Source organism: Ambystoma mexicanum, chromosome 9 (genome assembly GCF_040938575.1).
Source record: "Ambystoma mexicanum isolate Mex_15411 chromosome 9, UKY_AmexF1_1, whole genome shotgun sequence".
NCBI lineage: Eukaryota > Metazoa > Chordata > Amphibia > Caudata > Ambystomatidae > Ambystoma > Ambystoma mexicanum.
The window spans coordinates 1012260837-1012288374 of record NC_090931.1 but is presented as its reverse complement, the minus strand read 5'-3'; the positions used below and the strand labels follow the sequence as shown (position 1 = coordinate 1012288374).

At 43.4% G+C, this 27538-nt stretch overlaps 1 protein-coding gene across 9 annotated transcripts in view; it reads left to right on the top strand.

The window, feature by feature from the left end:
• Positions 1 to 27538, top strand: part of B3GALT1 (beta-1,3-galactosyltransferase 1) — a 2246978-nt gene that overhangs the window by 251709 nt on the left and 1967731 nt on the right. For all 9 annotated transcript variants that reach the window (XM_069616270.1, XM_069616267.1, XM_069616266.1 and 6 more), the window contains exon 2: positions 25227 to 25278. The gene's annotated coding sequence lies outside the window, so the exon portion shown is untranslated. The remainder of the gene's footprint in view (positions 1 to 25226; positions 25279 to 27538) is intronic.

Genomic DNA, 27538 nt, shown 5'->3' with positions numbered 1-27538 from the left:
CCCTCCCAGCCCCTCGTTACCTGAGGTGGCCCGGAATAGCAGCCATCACACTATAGGAGCAGCATGAGGCTCAGATGGAGAGGGCATCTCTACAATACCATTTGGCGTGGCTGTCAGCCAGAAGGCCAGACCACATCATGGGATCTCCAATGGCGGGCTCCTGCAAGGGAGAGGCAAAGGTTACAGCCCCACCAGGAAGGTCCTCATGAGAAGTTCATAAGCTGGCGCAGCATTCTAATGAAGAGCATCGCTCCAGAAGATAGGATCTACTGGTACCCTGCTGGTGCTTTGCTGGTGCCCTGCATACGCAGGATAATCCCACCAAGCCACCAGGGATTCTCTGTAGTAATATAGTAGTATTTCGGAAAGTAAAACTTTCCATCAAAATGGCAATACAACACAATGGGCCTCATTACGAGTTTGGAGGTAGCCATAGTGCTATTAGCGTCATGGCTGCCTCCAAACCCGTGTCCGGGTCCATGTAGTCGGAAGGGGGACTTCCCGGGTCATTCCGACCTTGGAGGACCCGGTAAGTCCCCATTCTGAAAACCATTCCCCATTCCCATTCGAGCGGGCTCAATGGGAATGGGGAAGGAGCTAATGTTAGCTCCCTGGTCCCTTAGCAGGTCCCGCTAAAACCAGCCGGCCCTAGTGGGACCCACTAAGGGACCTTGGAATGCAGCAGTAGGGGGGTTAATGGCACCGGCATCCTTACCGGTGCCGTTAACCCCCTACCACCGTACCCGTAATGAGGCCCAATATCATTATTAAAACCGTCTCCATGTTAAAAACTCTCATAATGCCATAGCCATATACAAAGCACAAACAATTCATGAAAATGATAAAATGGTCAATTGCTACATAAGAGTTATGATCAAACTAAGATACAAAAATAGATACGAATCATAATCAAATCCCTTTGTTATTAAAATAAGATGAAAATACGTGCTCACAGCCACCTCTCTTCTTGGCCACTTTAACACAAGGTTAGGTGGTAGTAATATAAACCACCTTAATAGGAGTGGAGGGACCTTCTTCTTACTAGTTATTGTTTTATACATTTAAATAAAAAACTGCTGGTGTTGGTGTATCAGCCCACAGCAAACACATAAGCACAGGTCAGAACTCAGAGAACTGTCATGGCCATGGGTCCAGAACCCCAGACCCTGCACGGGAGCAAGGGGTAATACAGGACAATACAACATGGAGGGCTCAGCTGGACTTTGGCACCAGGCTCATAAATAAATGTGCACTAGCACATTTTTATTTGGTGCAAGTACTTGTTTTTCCCTGCAGTGGCCCCCACGTGCATTCAGTCGGGCGTGGCTGTTGGGGAGAGTCAGACTGCACGTGTAAGCATCCTTTAGGAGTGGCAGGGTGGGGCCGATGAGTCAAGGCTAATGGGAATGGCCAGAGCTAGGCTATATAAGCCTGCTCAGCCTTCATGCACACGCTTCGCATTATTCTGCTATTGCAGCGTAACACTCACCGCCACCTAAGCACATCTTACCTGTTTCCAGCTACCAGCCTGAGTGCATCTTACATGTTTCCAGCTACCAGCCTGAGCGCATCTTACCTGTTTCCAGCTACCAGCCGCAGCACTTAGCTTGGAATCTGCTTCCTTCGGCACGCATCATCGTGGACTCTGGCATTCATCTTCCATCTCCAGACCTCCGGAAAGCAGCACTCCAGCGCGACGTTGTGACGGACGGCGCCTGCAAGAGAAAAAGATAAAGACAAGGTTAGAATTTGCTAAGACATTACGTTTAAGGTTGCGCTTTGACAAATCCTCGCTCTTACCCTTAAATCAACACTCACTTTCCATCGGAGCATCTATTGAGACAAAGCAGAGGAAAGACATCATTAAAAAGATACGGATAATAATGAAGAATCTACATCACAATATTTCAAAAGCCATAAAACACTTACCTTCAGGAGTGGTTTAGCCACAGCCTGTCTGGGCTGCCACGAACATGGGCCAGTGACGGAACTCGGTCCATCAAAGGCACCCCTGCAGCGAGAAGCAGGACGGAGAGCTCGCCATCATCAATCAACAGGTGAGACTAAATGAGTCAGCGCATGCTCATCATATTCTGGGACGAAGGGTTCGAGAGAGACTGCAGTCATATAGCAGCATTCTCACGATCTCTCATATCCACACAAGAGCAGCGTCAACAATCAGCGTAGTCCACAGCACATGAGCAGGGGAAGAAGCCTGACAAGGGGAATTCACTTCCAGGGAGGGCTGCAACCGTGCCCCAATGTCCCCACAGAGACCAGGTGAGCATAACAAGAACTGTATTTCTCTTAATATGGGCACTATGGTCCTGGTTCTTAAATCTCTTAAGCAGGACAGAACAAAATGAAATGCAAGTGGTCCTCCACCACCCCTTGATTAAAAAAAGGCACTATTTGCTTCCACCGTTGCCTAACTTTAGTGCCAGAACTGATTTGAAAGGTAGGCAGTTAAAACTTGCACTGGTAACTGATATTATTTCAGATGGATTATTCGCCCATAGCAAATATCCTTGAATCCGACGCGATAATAGCAAGTTTTCTATTTGCATAAGATTCAAGATCGTCCTGAAATGTTAGCAACACTGGATTTTTCAAAGAAGAAGCTGCAGAGGAGGTCAATATATTTGGCTGAGCTAAAAATCGCTCTATATTTATCTTTGTCAGCTGTTTTTTTAACATACGTCAGCTCGGGTATTCCATACCTGCCTCTGTGATCTAAAATATGTGTAATTAAAAATTGTGTTAGGACTGCTTTTGGATTGGATCAAATCCTGAACCACTGCAGAACTGGTTCTGCTGCCTTATCATCGGCCATCTAAAACATACCTAGTTCCAGATGAGCTCCATAATTAGGGGCTGACTGTGGGATCTGCAAGATTGTCTTCTCTGTTCTGACTTGAGTCTCATGAATGTTCCCAAATACCCACAGGGTTTCCCCGTATTTAGCCACTGCACCTGCTTTACAGTGATACTCTATCTCAATCAGGTCCAATGGCTTCAATTGCGAGGTTGCCATAAATCTCCTCACCTCACCTGTTCACTGCTTAAACCTTGCCGCCTGTTTTGCCAAATGTGCTACAGGTGTCAGGGTTGGTGTACAGCATACCCCTAAGTAATCCAATTCATGGAATTGTGGGATTATCTCCTCATTAATAAACATTGCATCCATCCTAGGGAATGTTCTTTTTGGGTGGCAAACCATTACTGCTGACTTGCTGACATTAACCTTGAGACCTAATAATGTCACAAACTCTGTGTGTGCAGAGACAAAGGCCTGTAGAGCACGCAGAATGTGTGCTATCAGGACCATCAGCATACAATAAAACTGTGAATACTCTCCCTCCCAATGTTGGCACATCAGTAGAGGCCTAGATCAGAGCTCTATGTAACCCATGCCGAGAGAGAACAATAAAGGGGCCATTACATGTATCCTTGTTGAAAGATTGTTAATAAAAATGTTCTGCAAGATCACATCTTTGTTACTAACTTTGCATCTTATTGTTCGTTTAGCCATATTTGAAACACTCGAGTGGAGGTGAGGGAAGGCCGTATTTGCACCTGGGAAAGTAGAAGAAAATGTTGAAGCCAGAGGATGATGGTCACTTAATGCATTCTCAAATACATGAAAGTCTAATATCTTAGTCCAATGAATTGCTGGGAAACAACACAAATCTATAGTTGTGCAGCCCTGAGTACCCCTAAATGTGTATTTGCGTGGCCTATCACCTTTTGTTCAAACATTTAGCTCTCGTAGGGCCATTCCTAATTCCATTATAAAAGTTTTAACCCTACAGAGCATAGTTTAGGGTCCCGCATAACCAGATATGGCAGGCCCGGCAGCACATCCTCTGTGTTGTCCAGGAGATCAGGAGGTGAGCCATTCCCAAGCTTTGCATTAACATCGCTGGCCAAAATAACCAGGGTTACCACTGAGTTAACATTACAAAGGTTGTCATCAAACAATTCTTTTAGCTACGATAAGCAGCCACTTTCATTACATTTATGAGGACTATTATAAAGGGTCACAAGAATTATCTCACTTTCAGCATTTATGGTAACCTTAACAGATTGTAAAAGAAATGTGTTTCCAACATTCTCCACCATTCTCCACCAGCTGACAATCTTACATAGATTTCACAAACGTAGCCACATTCCTTAATGTCTGCCCCTAGTCCTCTCTGGTGCTTGGATCTGAAAAGACTCACAGGATTCAAATGAGGGCTCACATCGGGTCTTTCCCCATTGGGGACCATGACAGTCACTACTGAAATAGAGGTGAAATCAGAGACCAGTCAGTCTATCTCCTCCAATGAATTTAAACAATCAAAATGGTTATTGACCATGACCCACTTATTTTCCTGGGCCTTCGGCATGTCAGAAGACTCTTTTGCACAAGGGCTAGCAGTTGGCAATGTTCCACACCAACTACCCTGGGAAGAGCCCTGTGTGATACAAGCAATTTACAAAACAAATATTCCAGGGGTAATATAGTTAGAGCAGTTTTATGCCCTTCCACTCCGAGGTTAGAATTCAATATATGCCATGCTATATGGTGATTGGTAAATGAGACAACAATACAGTCTCCCTTAAATTTCTTGGCAGTAATCCCCACCTAGGATATCTTTATTGCCATTTTAATAAGCAGTGGGTTGATTGGTGGTACACTAAATTTGTATTAATCCAATGAGCCACCTTGTTTATTTGTGATATTGCAGATTCAGGATACTCAGTTTGTGGTCTGGGACCATCTATGATTACCCCCACCAGGGGACGAGATGCAGGAGGTAAACTTAAGGTTTTAATTGTGCCCACTGTCAGCCATCTGGAATCACACATGCCTTTACACTTAGAGAGAATTAGTAGATACATGTGTCACAATAGTTTTCTTCAGGCATGAGTGTTTCTCGGCTCTAATAATGGGAGTATGTACCACCTACCACCTTGTCTCCCACCGGTCTTGTTTCTAATGTCAGATCATTAGGCCGGGACCCTGGGCATGTTTCTAGTGAATTGACCACAGGACTTTGCTTCAAGACGACCTTACCACTTGGATATACTGTAGAGTTAGCTGTTGTGAGTAGGTCCTTTTTTAGGGACCCGATTCAATCATCCATTATCTTTAATGAGTTAAAAACATTAGACTTAGAATTACCAATTTGGCCCATAATTGACTGCGCTTTGCCCTGTAGGTCCAACATATAGGAGCTAGTCTTCTTCATATAACTAGCCAGCCTATGGTAAAAATCATGCCCCTCAATGGAGCTGAAATTGAATTCCTTGTCAAGGAATTTCTTGCCAGTAGTTGAAGGTTGCAATCTGCCCAGTACATACCTATGCTATGCCAGTCTAGTGGAGGATAAAGGAATAGGAGTAGCCAATGCTTCTGCTTCTGTACTTACAGCATGATTAGGCCCCTGGGCTGGAGGCTTGGAAACAGCGCGTGTTTCAGGCTGGCCAAAGTCCACAAGATGGTCTGAATGTCCTACTTTAGAGGGTATTGCAGTTTAAGGTGGAGCCAAATTTGATCGGGGCATTAGCAGGGTTGTTGCCCCAAATTGCAAATCTGCTTTCCCACAAAGCTTGCTCACCAAAAGTATTTGCTCATCCAATTTGCCTGCCACCTGTTTTAAGTATGTATCTAGTGAATTGCGGGCAATAAGCTTGAGTAATTGCTTCTGATCCAGAGCATGCTTATGTCCCGGAACTTTCTTCTGTTTCATCTGAGGTTTTTCCCCCTGATCAGAAGTGACTTACGTTTAACCATCTTGTCCTGGGAGCTATACTAATAAACCACTGGGCCTCCAATGACCTTTAGTGTATCCTTGGGAAACTAGAGTCAGTATTACCACCGTTAGGTCGCCATGTCCTCGTTTTCTTCGTATCCGCTCAAAATTATATTATTACAGCCCAGAATGGTGCAGTTCAACGGTTAGGATGATTTCAAAAGGCTATCCATTTCATTTTTCTGGGAAGGCCATAGGGATAATAGAAAATACAAGCGCAACCTCAACAACAACACAGGCTCTCCTGGTAGGACCAATGAGGCAGTAAAACTAGAAACATGCCATTTGATTGGCAACGGGCCAGGCCACACACGTGTTCCTGCTTCTAAAAACTCCTTCAGTCAGCGCAGTCAGCACAAGGTCAACACAGAGTTCATGCAGGTGAGGATCTGAGCAGGTGAAAACAGTTCAAGCCGAGCCAGGCCGATGGGAGGATAATGTACAGGTAACTCACAAACTGCAAGCTATAGATGGAACAAAGTGAAGAGAATCCCTTACCCCCCAGTTGCTCTGGGTGTTCAGGGTCCTGTCACGGGTCTCAGAACTCATAAACCAGTGTTCACACTTAATAAACAGCTGCAGCACTCTGAATTCCGGCTTGTCAACAATAGATGGCCGAATACAGCGTGATGGGAAGAAAGGGCCTCTTCTCTGGTCTCCTCTCCGGTCCCTGTTCTCAAACAGCCAAGCCCACCATGAGCCAGTCTGATTGGATCCAATGTGGCCCAAGCTAGACTCCAATGGCTAAAATAGTTGCAGGTTACACAAGGGAACAGGCAAACAATCAGGGCAACAGCCCGCCCACCAGCCGCTCCACCACACTATGCTGTGCTTGCAGAGGTGCCATGATTTTATTGATGCACTTTTCTCCACCTACTTGCCTTCCCATCTCCCAGTGCACAGCAGCTCAAGACACAGCAACAGTCTGCCCACAAGCCGCTCTGCCGCGCTATGGTGCACTTGCAGCATTGTTGTGATTTTATTGATTTATTGTTCTCCGTCTGCTCGCCTTCCCATCTCCCAGCAGCTTTTAGCAGGTCAACAGCTTGCCCACCGGCCATTCCGCCACTAAACATAGGCTGCCAAAAAGGCCAGTAAAACAAGGAATAACAGTCCCTTGTAAACTGTTTGAATATTCATGGCCTAAATGCAACGGGCCATGTGCAGAAGGGGAGGGAGCTAACGTGGCCTTTTTGAAGACTCTATAGCCCTCCGCTGTTTCTCCCCCAAACGCTAGGTAAGTCATTGAGTGAGGACAAATTGCCAATCCTGGGAAGGGGAAGGTTATTTCAGGAGAGCTTGAGAAGGGTTTAGTGTGGGTTGGTTGAGTGAGGACAGGAGGTGGAAAGAGGACGTCTGAGAGACCAGAGAAGGACAGTGTGGCATAGAGTGTAGAAGTGGGGCCTGAAGATAATGCAGGTGGGCCCATGTCAGTTAGATTAACATCTGCAAATGACCACACAGCGCTGCTGAGTGGGCATTTACAGATTTTAGGTGGGCCTTGCCCACTCAGGCTCCACCCTGCCCATGTTTCTGATTAGAAGGGAAGTAGTAGTAGCAGAAGCAGAAAAGAGGGGAAGTGACATTAGCAAGAAAAGTTAGTGGAGTAAGAGTAATAAGTGTCGAGAGGAAGGAGTAATAGAGCAGTCACAGTGGTGAGGAGATTACATGGTAGTGGAGTTAGTAGTAGTAGTAGTGTGGAGAGGTAATAGTCGAGTAATAGCAGTGGTGAGGAGGTTATGTAGTAGTAGATGAGAGAGGAGTTGCCTAGTAGTACGGAGTAGTAGTAGGATGTAGTGATAGTGGCAACTGGAGGAGTAGAGGAGGTGGAAAGTGAGAGGATGAAGGAAGATGACATCTAAGGCTGGAGGTACAAAGGAGAGTTAAACAGCAGAAGGATAGTCGGAAAGTCAGAACATTGTGGAAACATCAGAGTAGTAGGTCAAGGTGAGAGTATGCATGAGTGCTGGCCGACTCAAACAGCGTGGACTAAGGCACCGTCCCTGGACTTCCTTAGAACACTAAGCGGACTAGGAAAGGGAAAGATGAGATGTCAGACATTCAGCATCTCAGGGAAGCCACCTTGAGTCCCAGACAGCCTACAGACAGTAGTGGGTGCCAAGCCCTAGTTCTAAACGCAGGTTATGGAGCCTGGACTACATTGGCAGTGGCCCAAGGGAGAAGAGGGCGTGGGAAGACCCTCGAGACAAAATTACACAAAAGACCTTTTTCGTGCAGTTCAATCATTCTATTTAAATTTGTCAGAATTTGTAATAGATACCCAAATAAAACGCTTGCATTGGACTTCATGTGTCACAGAGGTTGTTTAAGATGACGCCTCATCACACATATTTAAGGTGCACTACTTTTATTATGATTGCTTTACATAGATGAATTTGTAGACCATCAGCCGATTTTCCTCAGGAACACGTTTTTCATTTTGTATGCCTCTTTAAAACCGTTAAGAATTCAGACCTTACAATAGATTCATCAAACATAAAGTCCACATTTAAAGATTACAAGTTGAAGACAGTTTAATTCAAATATGTATATGGGCATGTTCTAACCCAACAATGAAAGGCGTCAAGAAATATATTCTGTTTGGAAAAGGTAAAAACATAAAAGACCATGCGCTCCCGTAATGAAGGGGCGCCAGTTACGAGGTTCCCTTTGCGGGACCCAGATCAGACGTCTGGTAAAACCAGACATCTTTTCTGGGTGCCGCAAGGGGAAGAGGGAGGTAATAACGGGACACTTGTAATGTGCCCGTTGTTACCTCCCTCCCCATTGATCCCTTTGGGGGCTCAAATGGGAATGGAGAATGGTTCCTGCAAGGAGGAATTAGCGGGTCCTCCTATGTGGGAATAACCCGGTAACTCCCCATTGCAGGAACCCGGTAATGGAGCCTGGTTTGGAGGCAGCCATGGTAATAATAACACCATGACTGCCTCCAAACTCGCAATGAGGTCCCAAGTCTATGGGCCTCATTCCGAGTATAGATGTAGTCATGGCGCTATTTGCGCCATGACTACCTCCATACCGGTACCATGTCCGGTTTGGTGAGATGGGGACTCACCGGTCCAGTCCGACCTGGGCGGGACTGGTAAGTCCCCATTCACCAAACCATTCCCCATTCCCATTTGAGCCCCCATAGGGCTCAATGGGAAGGGGGAAGTAGCTAATAACGGTACCGCAATTTGCAGTACCGTTATAGGCTCTGAACTCGTAGTAGGGCGCAATGGGATTACCAGCATCCATGTCCTTAACGGTGCCCGGTATTCCTTTGCGCCCACCTCGGAATGAGGCCTGATGTTTCAAAATTGGTAGTGTTCTTTCTTTAGTTCGAGATACGGGAGGAATATAACTTGTTAGCATAATCACTTAGCATATGCACCAAATAGGTGATGTAATAAAAACGATCTAGACATTCAAGTATTGGATATCTGACGTCGGTAAACATACCCTCAGTTACAAATGTATACTCAATAGCACTGAATAAGGCAATCGTTTGATGTGTATTTCATTTTACAATTTGGAGTGGTAGTGTGGAGAATAGGGGATGAGGTATATGGGTTTGGAGTGGTTGCCTGGAGTGGTGGTAAGGTATAGGGGGGTGGAGCGGTGGTAAAGGTCTAAAGAGGATGTGGGGGTATTGAGGTGAAGGGATAGAAGGGTGGTGGTGTAGAGGTGTGTATGAGAGAAGAGGTACTGAATTATTTAGTGTTGTGTTATGGTGTGGGGTGTGGCTCTGTGGGTGTGGTGGTGTGAGATGGAATGTAGTGTAGGTGTGTGGTGGTGTAGAGGGATGGTGGTATAGGCATGTATGGTGGCAGTGAAGACTGGTGTGGATGTGGAATGGTAGAGATGGAGTGGTGGTAGTTTGGAGGTTTTACCTTCCTCCTGACTGCACTGCCCCCACCTATCCTGGTTTCGTGTGTCTGCATCACAACCATCTTCATGGTTGTACTTTTACATGTGTTGCAAGACCAGTATATTGGGATCGCTGGGTGGGCGGCAAGAGCTCATCTCAGGAGGATAGCTCAGACGCAACATGCTTGCCTTGGAATCAAGACGACGTGGAGCAACACAGGTGTGATCTCTGGGTCCGCGCTCAGAAACCTCTGGGTATTAAGTGTGTTATAAATAACCTATCCTATCTTATCATATCTCTCTAGCCCTCTCTATAAGGGGGAGGTATTGGATTTGAGAGAATGTCTACCTGGTGGGTGGAAACATGAGGTTTGAAGACACACAGTCAAAGTGAGTGATACTACACTTTACTGTGTTTCTGGGCTGGAAATAGAGCAGCTTGATGGATATGGGGATGAGCAGGAGCAAAGGAAGTATCACTGCTCACCAAAAGATAATGAAAGAACATGATGTGAAAGGAAGCTCAGTATTAGCCCAATGAATGCAAAACCACTCTTCACACTGGTTTACTGGAAGGTCATCTAAATTAAATTGTGCTTTTTCGAGCTCATGTCACCACTATTGTTGGTTACCATGCCAACACGATTTTGGTTTCAAGCAACCCTTCTCTCACTCTACCATCTTTGTATCCCAGGGCTTGCAACATAAAGTGGCAATTTGCATCACAAAAATGCACCAAAAACAAAAAAAGGGAAACAAAGATCAACTAAGATAGTGCTCTTCTTAAAAGAAGTATTGTCACAATTTGAAGTTCTATAATTTTCGATTAAATAATGGAAGTATTTGAGGTACATTTGGTGTACTCAGAACAATATTCCCGATGTGAAATTATGTTTCTACTCCAATCAAGCTTTGAAGCTCATGTCACTACCATTGTTGGTTACCATGCCAACACGATTTTGGTTTCAAGCAACCCTTCTCTCACTCTACCATCTTTGTATCAAAGGGTTTGCAAAATAAAGTGGCACTTTGCATCACAAAAATGCACCAAAAACAAAAAAGGAAACACAGATTAACTAGGATAGTGCTTTTCTTAAAAGAAGTATTGTCACAATTCGAAGCTCTATCATTTTCTATTAAACAATGGAAGTATTTGAGGTACATTTCGTGTAATCAGAACAATATTCCTGATGTGAAATAATGTTTGTACTCCAATGAAGCTTTGAAGCCATTTAACAAATATTGGAGTAAGACACTGGGGGTCATTATGAGTACGCTGGTAGGGGGTTAATGGCACCAGTAAGGATGCCGGTGCCGTTAACCACCTACCGCGGCATTCCGAGGTCCCTAAGCGGGTCCCACTAGGGCCGGCTGGTTTTACCAGCTGCCCTTAGCGGCACCCGTTAAGGGACCAGGGAGCTAATAACGGGCCCGCAATTTGCAGGCCCGTTATTAGCTCCTTCCCCATTCCCATTGAGCCCAATGGGGGCTCGAATGGGAATTGGGAATGGTTTTCGAAATGGGGATTTACCGGGTCCGCAAGGGTCAGAATGTCCCTGTAAATCCCCATTCCGACACCACGGACCCAAAAACACGGGTTTGGAGGCAGCCATGGTGCTATTAGCACCATGGCTGCCTCCAAACTCGTAATGACCCCCACTATCTCTTGGATTGGGTCTGTTGGGGGTCCTAGTTATATTATCTTAAATGAAAAACACAATTTTACCACGTAATGGGTAATGGGGCTGGTAATAGAAATTATGTAACTGCTCTCTAGTAGTAGTGATCAATAATTAGGGATTAATTAGGGATTATTCTGCAACCCATGCAATTTGCACTAAGCCTTTCGGGTCCACTCACTCACTTCTGCATGGTAACATTAACCTCTTTACAACACTACTTAATATGATGTTGGCCGAATTTTAATAGAAGAAGAGCAATCTATATATAATGATTTTAAAGAGTAGCAAACATAGGAATAACTTTTTACCATCATAAGTTTCATGTGGGCAGTTGCCTTTATGAAATATGGAGTTACGGTGTGTGCATTGAGTGCATTATTTTATTTCAACATTCATTTTTGCGTTTACTAACCATGTAAACATGCACATAATCAATAACGATGCACATACATCAATATTGATGTATACCTTTCACAGTTTCAATGCCCTTTACCAGTTGTTTGCAAACTATTATGGGTATATGTCCACTCTTGTCTTGGGTCATTCCGAAAAATGCAATATTGTTATAAATCAGGAAATGGTATTACAGTGGGGTAAAATTACTTCAGACGGATATACCAAAAATATTCTGCTACTAGTCTTTCAAATGGGCTTGACAGGCAAGAATTCTACAAGCTCCATGTCCGCTAAAATCAATTAAAACACTTATGTCTGCTGTACTTATTCTGCAAATATCACTTGCATCTTATTAAACTGTTCATAGAGGTTCAGAAGAGGAATATCAGGCTGTACAAAATGCTCCCATTAAACATGAATTCATCCTCATCGCAACTACATTTAGTTTGCTCACTAGGAATAATTTTTGGGCTGTGTGTAGAGTCCAAATGACACTGGTTCACAGAAGTTAAGCAATGCCTTAGGGTTCCCATTGCAATATTACTGAAAAGGAAAGGGATAACCATGGTGTCTTGGGGCCTCCTCACGTGTGTTCGGATCTGCCGGGAAACCACCCAACGCAATTAACGTTACTACAGCATGGCCTGGCACTAATAGCGCCAGATCCTAAGTTGCGATGGTGTGGTAAGTCAACATTTTTCTTCAGCCCATAGGATTCAATGGGGCATTTTCATTCATTACCGCAGCACTAATAACACAGTACTAATTGCACAAGAAATGGGCTATTTAAACCCATTTCAGAGCTGAATCCTCTGAGTCTCCCCAAACTCGGAATTGGGTGGGGCAGAAATGCGGCAGTAATAGCATTACTGCTGCATTTCTACCACTCCACCCAACCCCTGATGAGGCCCTTGGTGTCTTATTTCCTTGTTTAAAATCTATACAAATAGCTGATCTGGGCACACTCTCTCCTTCCATTACAAATACAGTAAACAAATATGTATTCTCTTCCAGCAATAATTTAGCAGCATCTGCTGAGGAAGATTTTAAATCCCAGAAAGTGCACTCAAAGGAAAGAGGAGCTATGATGTGTGCAAGAGTGGCCTTATACGACTATTATTTAAAAACACATTTTATAAACCCCTGCAGGCTTCTACTCTTCATAACTGAGGAGAAATATAAAAAGCATTGAAGACAAATATTTCATGACTCTGACAGGAAGAATGGTCCATCTCAGCAGAAACATGGGCTTCAGGTTGCAAGGGAATCTGTTTACAATGTTCTTGAAGACTACTTCACATCTAAAATCTGCAATCTCAGCTCAAAATTAGATCATTCTTCAACTCCACAATTGTGTGTGCAGATTTTAACTCGTACATACAATATCCACAGCAACATCTCACTTTTTCAGTATGTGAATAACAGATGGAGTTTAACATTTGCCACGTGTCTCTGGTGCTATATCTGATGATATATAGTATATCAGTTTCTAAAGAAACTTAAATATATCTTCATTCACATTGCCCTTATTTGGACCTTTAGAATAATCTTGAAATCCACTTCACCTCTAAAATGTACATCAGTTCCAAATTAAATAACTCCTCTACTCCACCAATTTCTTTGGATACCTCTTACCCCAAGTAAGCAGTTCATACCCTTTGGCCCCTTCTCTGAGCCAGTTATCTAGAAACCTATCTAATTGGTTAGACATTCTTGTGCTACTTCAACATCTATAATCCTGGTGGACATTCTCGTGCCATAATTATGGACAAATCTTTTGATAGGCCTTTTCCCCACAGCTTAAACATGAGTGCATCCCTTCCATCATGAAGAAACACTGCAGAGTACTATTTGATTGAATATGCTCTTCATTAAATAATTCCAGCTCAGACGTTTAGATTGCACTTGCATATCAAAGAATACATGTGGAAGAGAACACAATGGGCCTCATTACGAGTTTGGAGGCTGCCTCCAAACTCGGGTCCGGGTCTGTGGACCCTGAATGGGAAAATACCGGGCCATTCTGACTTTGCGCCCGGTATTTCCCCATTCAGGGAACCCGGAGGGGACCTTGTAATGAGGCGGCATGGGATTATCTGCGCCGGCACATATACTGGCGCTGTTAACCCCTTACCGCCTCACTTGTAATGAGACCCAATGTCACAGGTAAAACATGCTATCTTGTAGGTTTTAATGAACAAAAGAAGATACAATTTAAAATATTATGCTGTAGGTATGCTATCATGTTGCATGGGGAATTTGCTGAGTTGTACAATGTGAATTTTAATATTCTACAAAGAAAGCAACAAACTCAAGCTGACATTGTAAGTATCACATCACCCAGTCAACACATTCCATATATTGGTCTTTTGACCCTTGAACCCCATTGAAATCCCATGCAAAATCCCCAAATTGCAAGTATAATATGTTCACCTTTCCATAGACAAATCTGAATTAGCCTGTGCATGTTAGTGAATTTCTAAGTCTTTCCATAGTCTGTAGAAATCCTTAGCATTATTTCCAATTAAATCTATTAATTCCCCTATAAAGAGATTCAGAGTGAGCTGGTTGCCATTCGAAATCAACCACCTCATGTCAAGTGCCTTTCTTTAATAATTATAGCCATTAAAATATAGCCTCAACAGAAATAGTCTTTGTTAACAAAAAACGAATGTGCCTGTGTATTGTGCTTTCCTACCAATTCCAATTTGCATTCATCCATAGAAAAACCCAAACTGTAATCCTATTAAGAGTAAACCCTTTCTCAAGAATCTTACCTGCATATGCCTCTGTTTTTCCTCCTTGAAACTGATTTCTGATTTTGACAGCTAAGCCCTTTACTTGGCTGCTGTCAGCACCAATCCCATGTGAAACTAAATTCCCATTTGCGCGCATGTGTTTTCCATTTGCATTTGTTTTCATGCCCAAATCGATTTTCTTACCTGTGTTCATGTTGCCTTGGTGTCCTGCTAGTAGTCTGTAGGCTTCCTTATCTCTCAAGTGTAGCAACAAGAATTTCTGTCCTAGCTATCCCACCATGGTTGTGAGCAACCGTGCGAGTAACAAGTAAAATTTGATTATGCTGTTTTGCTCCTGCAACGAGATTTCATTTTCTTCTTTGGCCTCCCATCTTGGGGTGGTGGGCTGAATTCACAATCTAATGTTTCCCTCTTTATCCTGACACCTTGCCACTGCTTTCCATTCAAAAAGAATTAAGTTAGCAGAGGTTTGGGGGTGAGTGTTGCAGGGGGAGTGCTTAACCTTTGCACCATCACATGCTTGAAATCGTTTTCTTGTCTTACCATTTAACATGCATGTAAATTGTGGGGAGTTTGAATTAACTGTATTGTGAGAATCATTGTATTTGTATTGCCACCACATTGGTGGTTGCTGCCCAATTATTTGATTTTGCTCACATTTTTCATTGAACCATAAAATTAATAAATATTATATTTTTGCACACCAGCCTGGTTCCTGGTCCATTGTGACATGGGGTGTTTCTTAAGGATGGTGTGAGGCGGGTTGGGGGCCTACTCAAATATGGGTTCATTAAAGAAAAAACATTGTGCGCCACATTCATTGTCAGTGGGAGAAGTCCCTGGCTAGAGTGTGCCGTGTTATAAAAACGTTACATGGTAGGGCAGGCAATAAGATAGAAGAGTTTTGGAACTGAAGACACAAGTTATTTCAGTAGGGCATCTTGACAAGTATCATTTTTGTTATGTTGTAGAATAGAATTGGCCACGCCATCTGTTCTCCATTTTTATTGTTTGACAGTATTTGTGATTATTCAGATGTGTGTATCATTTATATAAGCATATGTACTTTTTTCATAAAAACGTGTATACTTAATGAATGGTGATTTTGGTCAACCTCTGCTGGTAGCACACATCATTTTAGCTAGTTAGCTATAATCTTCATGTATGTAGAATAGGGAACCACCATCACTAGAAGTGGGGATTTGATAGGCATTTCTTTCTTTTCAATAAACTTGAAGTCGTCTACTATGTCGGATTTACCACACTACTCTTTCACTACAATGTCTTTCCAGTACTGGCAGCTCACTCTTCCCAATGTTGCCAGTGCTGACACTGGGCCTGCTCTCACTTTTCCATTTCCACATTGGCCTATTGAGGTGTCAACCTGTCTTTTCAGGTTTCTACCAGTTTTTCACTCTTCCAAAGTGATTTACCTTGTATGTTAATTGTTTATTTAGTTAATGGGTAATTGTTTATTTAGTTACTGGGACGGTTGTAGTGAATTGATAAGGAATGGTGAATGTGGAAACTCCAGAAGCAAACTGAATTGCCCTGAGGGGCTTTGTTATATGATTTCAATCCGTACAATGAAATCCATATTCTACTACCAGTAGAATGTTTCTTGTTCCTGATGATTTTCAAATGGCAAGAGGTCAGGTTTGAGTAATCACCCTTGCATGGACCAATTAATTAAGAAATAAGCCCCGAGCAAGGGATGCATTACTCACTTCGCTTTGCTCGGGACTGCAACTATCGGCCCCGGGCCATTACCTGAAGCGAGAATGCCCCCACTGCGAAGGGCGTATTTCTATTAGTATCCCGGCCCTTAAGACTGGGGTACAAAAAGCATTTTTTTCAGTTGCAAAAAGTTCTGGCGTTTCGCAACTGAAAAAAGAAAAAAAAGAAGAAAGAAAATGGCTGCCACCAAGAGGAAACATAGTCCATTCTCCCTTTCCAATGGCGGCCATTGAAAATATTTGTTTTTAAAGTAAACAAACAAAATGGCCACCATGGAATGGTGGAACAGACTACATGTAGTCCCTTCTCCCTTTCCATGGTTGCTATACAAAAAATAGGAAAAAAATTAGACAAAAAAATGGCCACCATGGAAAGCAGAGAAAGGACTATGGGCCTCATTCCGAGTACGGCACTAACCAATGGCGCTATTAACGCCTTGGTAGACGCCGTACCCGGACCGGCAGCGCCTTGGTGGATGGCGGAATTACCGCCCCATTCCAAGGTTGGCGGGGCGGTAATTCCCCATTCACCAAGGCTCTTCCCCATTCCCAAATGAGCCCCCATAGGGCTCAATGGGAATGGGGAAGATGCAAATAACGGTGACCGTTCATTACGGTCACCGTTATTGGCTTGGAGGCCCCTTTGCGCCCTCGACTTTAACACCTGCTCAAAGCAGGCGTTAAGGGCGAGGGCGCAAAGGGAACTCGGAGTATGGCGGTAAGGGATCACCGCCACCGGTCTCGTTACTGGTGGCCGCTATCCCTTACCGCCATACTCGGAATGAGGCCCTATGTGTAGTCCCTTCTTTCCTTTCCATGGTGGTAAGTTGCAGATCTGGAGCGGACACACTGGGGACAGAAGTGTTCACAGTGTGTCTGCTCCCGATATTGATAGAAAGAAGGTAAGCAGGGGTGGGGGCGTGGAGGGAAATCTGTGTATGGGGCAAAGGGGTGGCAAGAGGGGACCACTTTCCTTGTTTCCCGGCACTGGAGAGGGCAGCCTCCAGCCATGAGGAGGCTCAGGGTGGTATAGATATCCGTCCGATAATCTGCCCATTCTGAGCCTCCTCATTGGTTGGGTGGCTGCTACTCCCCGCCTCCCCCACCAGGTACACATACGCAGGTGTTTTCTTGGCAGGGATATTTTCACAGAATATTTTGTCTCTGTCAATGAAGAGCAGTTTATATTGAAAGCCAGTTTATTTCTTTCAGATGTAATGAATGTGAGGCATCTTATTAATTCTCTGCATCCATTTGGAGAAGAGATGCGTGAAAGCGGCACTTGTTATAAAGATGAACATTAAGTCATCAAAAGATAATAAGAAGAAAGTTGTGAGTGAGTTATTGTGCTGCTTGCCCAACGTTATGTAACTGAAGGTGCATTAATTAAGATATTTTAGGAAGGAAAGTGAGGATCAGAACATATGTATAGTGTCTGAGGAGAAATGTCACTGAAAGGTTAATGCGATTGTTGCTAGTGGATTTGCTATCAGTCTCCAGTTTTTGGTGCTCTGACACTATGGCTATGTTTAAATATGATGTACTAGCAATTTCATATAAGGCGCTAGGCTGGGCCTTTGTGTTAGCAAAACCTGTTTTCAAGAAATGCGTAGATTTGAGTCATTTGGCAGTGCAAATTAAGAAGAAACACAGAATGTAAGTATTTCTTTACTGCCCGTTTACTATGCAACAGTCTCACTCCATGTTTTCTACACATTCCTTGTAAGTCTAAGCTGCAGTGTTATCTGCTGCTCGCTTATAATCAGAATTTCTGCAAGTTGTGTTAATGTAATCGGATTTAAACATTGAGGCACATACAATAACTGTTTGATAGTGAACTGTGGAATAATACATTTGGGGAGTTTCTAATGAATAAGGAATAAGGAACATGCAATAAAGTAGGTTTGTGGCTGTAGTGGATGATGGGGGAAGATGTCTTTGATTTCAAATATTTTGTTATTGGAAATGTATATCAAATGATGATGTGATGATTTAAGACAAGACGGAATAGCAATTTGGTCATTTTTGTTAACTATTAGTATTTACTGGAGACTTATTACAGTGATTTGTGTATGTATTTAGTGTTACATTATTTGTATATGCTTTGTAACACTATAATTAAAAACGCATATTCCTGGCCGTATCTAACAGGGGAAAAGAACCAGTAAAAGTAGAGGCAGCATATATTAAGTAACAGTATAACGAGTCTAGAAAAAGATATTAAGTAACAGTATAACGTGTCTAGAAAAAATTCTGCAGGGCACTGTAGTGAAAATGAGAATGCTCGGTCATTGCGTCAAGGGTTTGTCCTCTTATAAGAGATGGACATAAAATGTTGGCACATGGTGAGAGGGTGGCTACTGAGAAGCTCAAAATGTCTAACGTCCGTAAGATTGATCGCTGTTAATTGCAATCCACTATGAGTGTGGAGTACTCCTAGGCAATGTTCCCTTTAAGCTGGGCGCATGTGCGCTTGCCCAGCTTCCTTCTGGGTGCCGCTCAGAAGATTTTTAGCAGCGCACACAGACAATTCTAACCTATTTAAAGAGATTTAATAAGGCAAAAGGCATAGCACTTACCCGAAATGTTCTTTCTCGTAAAATAAGCAACTAATCTTGATATTCTGCTAATTTGCATTACACTACTATGTACCTAAAATCTCTAACAGCAAAATACAACAAAAGAGGTTGAAAACTAATATGAAAAAACTGGCTCCAAGAAAAGAAGAATCTAACCAATCTAACCAGTCTGCCTGCACACATTACCCAAAGGTTTTCCCTCCCCACCCAGGACTCCTAACCCTGACTCTAGCACACTTTTACCTTATGACTCTAACTTCTGCCCCAGAGTAAATTAAGATACTACCGGACAACATTGACTCTTCCTCTCGGCTCTGCAAAAGGTTAGCAGACTTGTGTCTACATCCACTTGTTTTGTTTGTTGTAACATGAATAACGTTCACGCGCCAGAATTTCTGTTACTCATTGTGCCTTACCAAAAGCATTACCCACACTATATAATCGAACTACCAGCTCAAAAATCGGATACTGACTGTAAGTAGGCAGGCTACTTGGATGTGTAACCAAATCCCATGCTACTCTTCTTTGTACATATGTCGCGCAAGTGCTTTGAAGCGCCCCCCTTGTAAGTTAACACATTATAAAACTCAAATATGAATTTGCTCTCTAAAGATTTGAAAGACAAACGTATTGCTCAGCGTCTCCTACTTTAGCATTACTAAGATTACCCTATAAGTAGAGAGCAACTTTGCAATATCATTTACTTAGCATACAAGGGATAATGGGTATGGACTATGCCTGGGACTACTCATCCATCGGATCAGGGCTCCGCATATTCAGACAGGAGAATGCTTTTCACACAATCTGCATCGTTTCCAAGTGTTCAGAGTTCCTTTGGGCATAGTCCTTCACACATTATATGGTAACTCACTTCTATTAACACATGGTTTCACTGAGCACTTGTGTTTTCCTACACAATGATATAAGGGTGGGGTGTGTTGCAAACAATCTTATATGCACTGCAAAAGAATTGTGTACATGCAGAGTCATGACATTCTTAAAATGCACATCATATGTTGAGGCATGTAAATATGCCTTGCTTGCAAAGTATTGTGGGTCTGCAAATATCCAAGTGAGTGTTTACTGCTACAATCCCTCACTTTTTACAGTGCTCAATCAACTAGTATTGGAGGCAAGCCCAGGGGCAGGGCAAGGGTATGGGTCAAAGCATCACTCGTTGAAGATTGAAGGTGATGAACAAAGCAACACATTTCAAAGTCAGATGTTTTGGCAGGACACTGAAGGAAATGTGTTGCATGCTTGCCAAAGGATAGGAAATTCTAGTACCCATCTAGACAACAGCACCTTCTTGTTCTTTCTATGCTCAACTGCCGAGGGCATTTCAATGTAACCATGTGTTCTGTGTGTGCAGTCTCTAGCATCTCCCTGCATCTTATTTAACTGATCACAAAGAATTACAGAAGAGGGATCCATAGTTACAGAAGAAGGCACTCAATCAGTTGTATCTCTGATGATTTGATGCAATTAATTTAAAAGGCATATATGTGTGATTTTCTTCAACAGGGCTCCATAATAAACCTCAGTAAGTCTCTTGTTTAATTTTATCTAGGTTGTGGTGCGGATCGGTGAGCAAAACTACACACTTTATTATGTCCCCCATCATTTCACTCCAGGGGCACAAGCAGAGCTCTAATCAGATGTTGCTCCCTACTTGGAGTCAAATTATTTTTATGGGAGTAAAAAAGTAATTAGCTTTGCCAACGGCTATTTTCTGCTTACTAAAAGATGATCTTTCCGTATAAAATTCCTTTTGAGATCGGCATTAATATTATTAGTGTTCCTTCCGTCCTATGCCACTGTTCTATTGGTCACTTATTCGAAAAAATATCAGTGGAGCTCTGTGGGTTGAAGCAATATGTTCATTGTTTCTCGTTTTTGTTAGGCACATTTTCCTATTTAGGGAGTAAAAATGCATGGTGCATAGGTCTTTTATCTCTAAGGCTGGTGTTATCATTACCCACAGGAGAACGTAATATGGATAGTAAGCAGCGGCACAGGAATTTTGGATCATCATATTCTAAGGTGCAGTTATTCTGATGTAACTATCATCCTTGCACAAATTATTAGAAGCATGTTCTCCTGGCCCTTGAATTACTTCATTAAAGTGGCACTTGAACTCCTTTCAGCATGTTTTTGACACATTGCTTTTAATTACCATTAATCCATTGGCAAATGTATTCTGTCTGAGTTTCAGCCACATCACTTATGACAAGAAATATTTGAGGGCCACAAATGCCAAGGATGTTGTTTGCAGCAGTAACTGGCTGACAAGCCAGCCTATTCAAGGAGTGGAACCCACCTAACCCAACCCACCACCAACAGCCAAGCTACCTATCGGTCAATGAACAATAACACGCCAGCCTCGATAAAGACCCTTTGAGTCAAAACATGTGTCGGCTGACCACTTGTGATTACTGCATCAAGAATAAAATTCCCTGTTTTTGAAAAATCAGAATACAAAGAAAAATGTCTTTAAGAATAAATATTGTTTGCACGAGATATCTGGGAACACAACTAAGAGATATTTGTGTTTTGTAATACAAATGAATGATTTTCCAGTGGCATAAAATGTGCAGGGCCTCATTACGACTTGGGGCAGTAGGTCTGGAGGAATTTCCACCGGATTACAACTGGTGGTGTAATTCCCCATTCATATTGAGTCCATTGGACTCAATGTGGCTTTTTGCCAGAATTACTGCAGCAGAAATTCAGACGATTTCGGCGGTGAGTTGGAGGATTTACCTCCAGGACTTTCCTGGAGGCAAATCTTCAACTCCAGGCCAGAAATCGTAATTTGGAGTAGTGGTAAAGTTGGCGGTAATGGAGTTACCGCCAACTTTACCACTTTCTGGCAAACTCGTAATGAGGCTGACATTTTTCTCTGCGCAGAAGTACGCCTGCAAGGTACTGTGGCAGATATTGAAGTCTTGGACTGGTTACATTTTCTGTATAATCACCTTTGACATTTTATTTTAGTTTATGTGCTTGGAAAAAGTGTACGATTTTTAAAGAATTGCAGTGGCTGGGAAGAGGACATTTCTTACAAACTTTCTTCTGCGGCGGTAGCTCACAAAATGGCTTACCTCAGTCAGTTGCGCACATGGAAAATAATGTGCGCACACAGCCACCCTGTTCCGCACATAGAGAACAATAATTAGAGGGAACATTGCTCCTAGGAGGGTTCTACGACTAGAGTTGTGCCCACTGCTAGGTCTAGGGCAATGCACTGGCGGTAGGCTGGTGGTGGTACTGTTATGGATGGTTCCAGGTCAGCTGTTGAATGGTTTGTCAAGATTCACTACCTGTTTCTGTACAGTAAATGTGTGACAGAACACGTTGGAGATCGGGTGGTGTGCAGGTATATTAAAGAGGTTGTTCACATAGATATTCCCAAATGGTGTGCCACTAATAAATGCTATATTTTAAGGACATTTTCTTGCTGTTACCTTCTGATGTAGGTAGTGTTGTTGTGAGTGCAGCGGGTGCAGGATGAAAGGGGGTGGGTTGTGCCAGAGGGGGCCATGTAAAGGGAGAAGAGAGTGGGGGGACAGCCTCCAGAAAATAGAGATTTCTGAGGGGGAGATGGGAAGAGCAGCCTGGAAGAGGGTGGCCTCCTTCAGGTGTCCCTCAGGGTTTTGTGAGAGATCTACGCCCATAGATCTGAACAATGATTGTTCATGGTCTTAACCACGCGTCACAATGCTCCAGATGTTATACATCTACTTCCCTTCACTAGTTGTCCTGTCAGGGTTCAGTCGGCTGCCTTCCCTTTTGCCCTGCTTGGCATACTCCTTTCTTCTATGTCACGTCTTTCTTCTTGATGCCTATGACGGTTTTCATTGGATGCCCTAGTCATCATCTGCTTTAATGCCCCCACACGACCGTCCCTGTAGCTGAGGCAGCGCTTTTCCATCAGTACTGATCACCGCAGCCACTGTAGCTGACTCTTAGGCCCCGATTCATAGAATCATGTGCGTGTAAAACGGGGATTTGCGTGCCATTCTGCACGCAAACCTTGTTGGACGAATTGGGATGTGCGGCCAAAATGGCACGCAAATCCATGTTTTACACGCACATGATTCCACGAATCAGGCCCTTAGTTTGCTTGTAAACTGCTTCTTGTGGAGTGGCTACTGGCAAAGGAAGGCTGTTGTCTAGTTCAAGGAAAAACACGTTTCATGTACAAGCTACATTTGACAGGCTGGCAATGTGACATTCAATGCCACAGCACACTCGGGGTCATTTAGGATTGACCCGGATATTGCACGGAGAGAGACGCTTATTTATAGACTAACTGGGAAGCAGTCCTACCCGTGCAATACTGGTAGCGTTAAAGGGGTCTTCTTTTTGCATGGACAGCAGGGCAGACTCGGCTTTTCATACAGAATTCATAATGATTTGAGTAACCAATTGCACATGCCTTCTGCAATGTCTGCATTAAAGCCATCATTCAGGTTTTTCCCTAAAAGCAGGCAGTTTGCACGAGGAATCAGGCATCTCTGCCTGCATGAATATTTCATATACTCAGAGGCTGCCGAATCCTCTCAGGGAGAGGATGATGATGGCGCCATCAGTCTCATGTTACATGACCTCACTACTTGTCACAAATGCTTGAATATGGTATGGTGCGCAAAAATGATGTGTAGCGTTTTTATAAGCGTTATTACCACACTTCGTGCAATGCTCATCTGCAAAGAGTGACCCCGGTGTGTTATCATGTCTGTACAGGATTCTGTAATGCGAGGGGGATTTTAAAATTCCTCCCACCGGTCCTCTGACCCCTAACCTCCCATAGCATGTTAGACTGCCAAACTGTCTACATTTTGTGTGTTTATAATGCAAACAGTGCTTGGTAGATAGAGCAATGTTTCATCCTGAGACATTGGCCCTCATTACTAGTTTGCCGGTAACCTGCGGTTCTACTGGTGGATTACTGGCAAATTCACGTTTCCGTGCCTGATAGCCTGTTACAGGGATAGTACGATGCCGACAACGGCGGTAAGTTCCATTCCATGGAGTCAGGTAGGATTCCATGAAATGGATTTGCCCCTTTCATCGGCAACGCTAGTACTGGCACCAGTGATAGGGGCAATTCTCTGCCGGTAGGAGCCTGAACTCCTGGCAGGTCAGGCCTGCCAGTAGTTTACTGCCCCTACCAGCAGACACTGAATGAGCCGGTGAGGAAAAAATGCCAGAACCGATCGTACCGGCATTATTCCTGGACCGGCTTACTCATAATGAGGGCCACTGGTTGTTGGTCTACATATTTCAAACCAGACATTTTGGGGAATGGAATTCCATGTTTTGTGTGTTTGTATCTGCTGAATTTCTTAAACTGCACTGTCAAGTTGCTTCTGTATCCTACTGAGCCAAATGTGTTGCTCTCAACCTAAATAATTCAATATTAATCCTTTATAAATGTCCCTGGCCCGCACCCTCCTGGTTTTGGTGGGACATTCCAGTGTAACTTCATACTGATGAAGAACTCCTAAACTAATCTCCCAGCCACGTTTTCACACTAGATCCAAACCTGCACCACTATATACCAAAACCAACTGTTGATGAAAATATAACATCATCCCATCACTCCACTAGAAGAACATCATTTAAATATTGATACACTCTCTGCTGCAAAGCGGAAATGTGCTGCTAGCCTGTCTCCCCTCTCGCCAGATTTGGGCAGATCTATAGGGAAATAAGGCGATACCCAAATGGCACGGCCAACATGCCAGTGTTGGACATTTATGAGGTACTTCTCTGTTCAGCTAAACGTTTTGACCAGTGGTAATGAACAAAATATTTGTTGGTAAATTCACAATTTGCGCAGCATTATACCATACGACTCCCTGCACATCTTGCCAGGCCCCCATTGCAACCCAAAGCCTTCTTAAATCTCTATTACCAAAATTGTAAAATGCTTTACCTCGCAAAAACGGTTGTAACTATGTAAAATGTGAATTGTGCTGTAGAGTGCTTTCTCTCACGCTGTACCTCAAAAAAGCGCCTGTATTTAGTGGTTTGTTGCCTCATGCTGAAAACACACATTTTGTAGTCAATGCCCTTAAAGCACATCGGACACATGTACTTTTTTTGGTTGCCATGTCATTTTAACGCTGTTTTGCCTTCATATACTTAACCTTCAGACATATTTTGGTAACAAGTTGATAAAGATGATTAAGAGTAGGGGGTTGTGGTTCTCACATTCGAAATTCCCTACGGATTTTCTGTCAACGTCCTCGAGGAAAACACAGGATTGTGTATATACGCTCGCTTTGCACTGTTTCTTTCGGATACTCTGAAAAGATACTATTGCAAGACGATATTTTCAGGGGTGATCTTTTTGTTTCATCCGGTAATTGATTTTTTCACTTTTCTTTCTCAGTTTCAAGCCATCAACCCAATATAAAATGAAATTCAAGATCTGTCTTCTAACAGTAAGTCTAAACATTATATTCCAATCTTCGTGTTGCCTGCATACCGTGTGCATACCATTTCAAAATGTAAAAAGGGAACGTTTTGATAAATATGTTTGGTGCGACTTTAGTTATATTCAAGGCTGAGGCCTTCGCAGTTTCTCCCGCAGGAGGGAGACATTAGTTAGCAGCCGCGGCTGAAAAATCATTACTAGCCTGTCACATTCTTCCTCGGATACTAGTTTCCCACTAAATGAATTTGCTGACAAACTACCGCCGTTCTATCCCCCTGGAAACTTCTCCTTTGTCGATAGCGGAATTACAGTCACATTACAAGTTCAGCCCTCATGGATTTTCCGTGTTGTTACTGCTTTTCTAGAAATAGTGCTGGGATGATATGTACATGCTTTTCACACCGCCAGCTTACTTTCTCCAACTGTCTTGGCCAGTTCACATAGCTTGTTTTGTAAACAGTCCTACTCAGTGTAGAGCTGTATTTTGGGGGTGGGGGAGTTTATATAGCGAAGACATACAGTAATCGAGGTTTGAGCACCTGACAATACATACAGTTCTTAGTATGAAAATTGCACTTAGTAAAAACAAAAATGTCCTTCTTTTTAAAAAACCTTAGTTAGAATGTCAGGTTATTAAATAACCAGTAGGGCATTCCTAGCACATTCGTTTTACCTAGTTTACTGTATATGTATTAGGACTTTAGCACACATTGGTGGTGCCAGTGAAAATGTGGTGGTTGCAACTTAATGAGCCTTTCTTTTCAAAAATGTTTGATTGCCGATGAACACGAGGTGCTTTATCTTTTTGTCAATTGCATGGTAAATATCTTCTCCAGTTGTGCAGCACACATCTGCATGATAAATGATACTCCAGTGTGTTTCATATTGGTGCCCACTATCTGTGGTTGTTGTGTTCTGAATCTACACCTTCTTTGCTTGCTTCAGCCAATACAGAGATCTCTCGCTCTTCCATTCCTGTTTGTTGTACTGATGGATAGAATACTTGCAGTAATCCCAATGTATATTAGCACCTGGAGCGCAGCCAATCAGGTTGCTTGTATTGCAGGCTGAATGCCAGGATCCAAGACTGCTTTCCGAGCAACCTGGTGGTTACTTCCTCCGCCATCCTTCCCTACCCTCGCTTTCCTTAACATAATTGTACCCGTCCCTCCCACCCCACTTACCAGCTGCTGCTTCTTGGACATCCTTCTTCCTGCCGCCATGGAAATGGAAGAGAGGCTCTGCTTGGAAACCCATCTTTCATATCTGTAGCAGCCATCTATACACAATCTTTTCTATGAATGAATGGGATGCTGCAAGGCGACCCGTTAATTCTTAGAAAAGACAGTTATCAGCACCCCGGGTTACCGGATTGGCAAACCTGGGTGTTAATGGCTTTACTAACCCATTCCAGGGGCTATACCAGGGGGTAATAACCACATGGGCCTTGAAATCCAACATGGAAGCACCCACACAGTCTAGTTCTAAGAACCAAGCCATGCACTCTAGTGTTTTGGGTGTGGCAGGCCTGGAACTACTTTCCCTGGTACTACTTTACCTGGGCTATATAAACCACACCCTGACTGCAGAACATGCTTTGTGTTATTCTGCAACCCGCAGCGTGACACTCACTGTCCAGCTCCCAGTCTTCAGCATCTTCCTGTAATACTGCAAGAACAAGAACAAGATTATTCTGTCTTACCTGAGAAAACACCATCCAGCACTCAGCATCTCAACTGGGCTGCAATCTGTGGAAACCGAGAGAAGAAGAAACATCACTCACCTGTGAGTACTAGTTTAAGGACTTCCGGCAAACCGCTACTACAGTTGCTGTTCGCACTTTGCGACCTGCAATAACAAGAAAGGGAAAAACAATATTAGAACGCACGCTTCCAAAAGATCAAATTCCATCAGTCTCACCTGAATTCCATCATGCTACGCCACGCTTCCATCCGGAGCACCGCAGCAACATCTGCAGAGGAAAAGAGACATATTCAGGTTCGCTTTCAATATTAAACCACCGCACAGCGCTGTACTTACCTTAACAGATTCTGGGGGCCTGTTTTTCATTGCACTCTCACCCACTCGCAGCACCACAGCGGCCTGTGAGGAGAAGAAAAAGAAAACACAGGTTAGCTTTAAAAGACAATAAAGGCACTGGGCTTTGCACTTTCTCTTACCTAGAAAACGTGCCTCTCCATCCGGCACACCATCATCAAGCACTTTGCACCTGAAAAGAAGGAGATAAAGACATTAACAAATTCCCA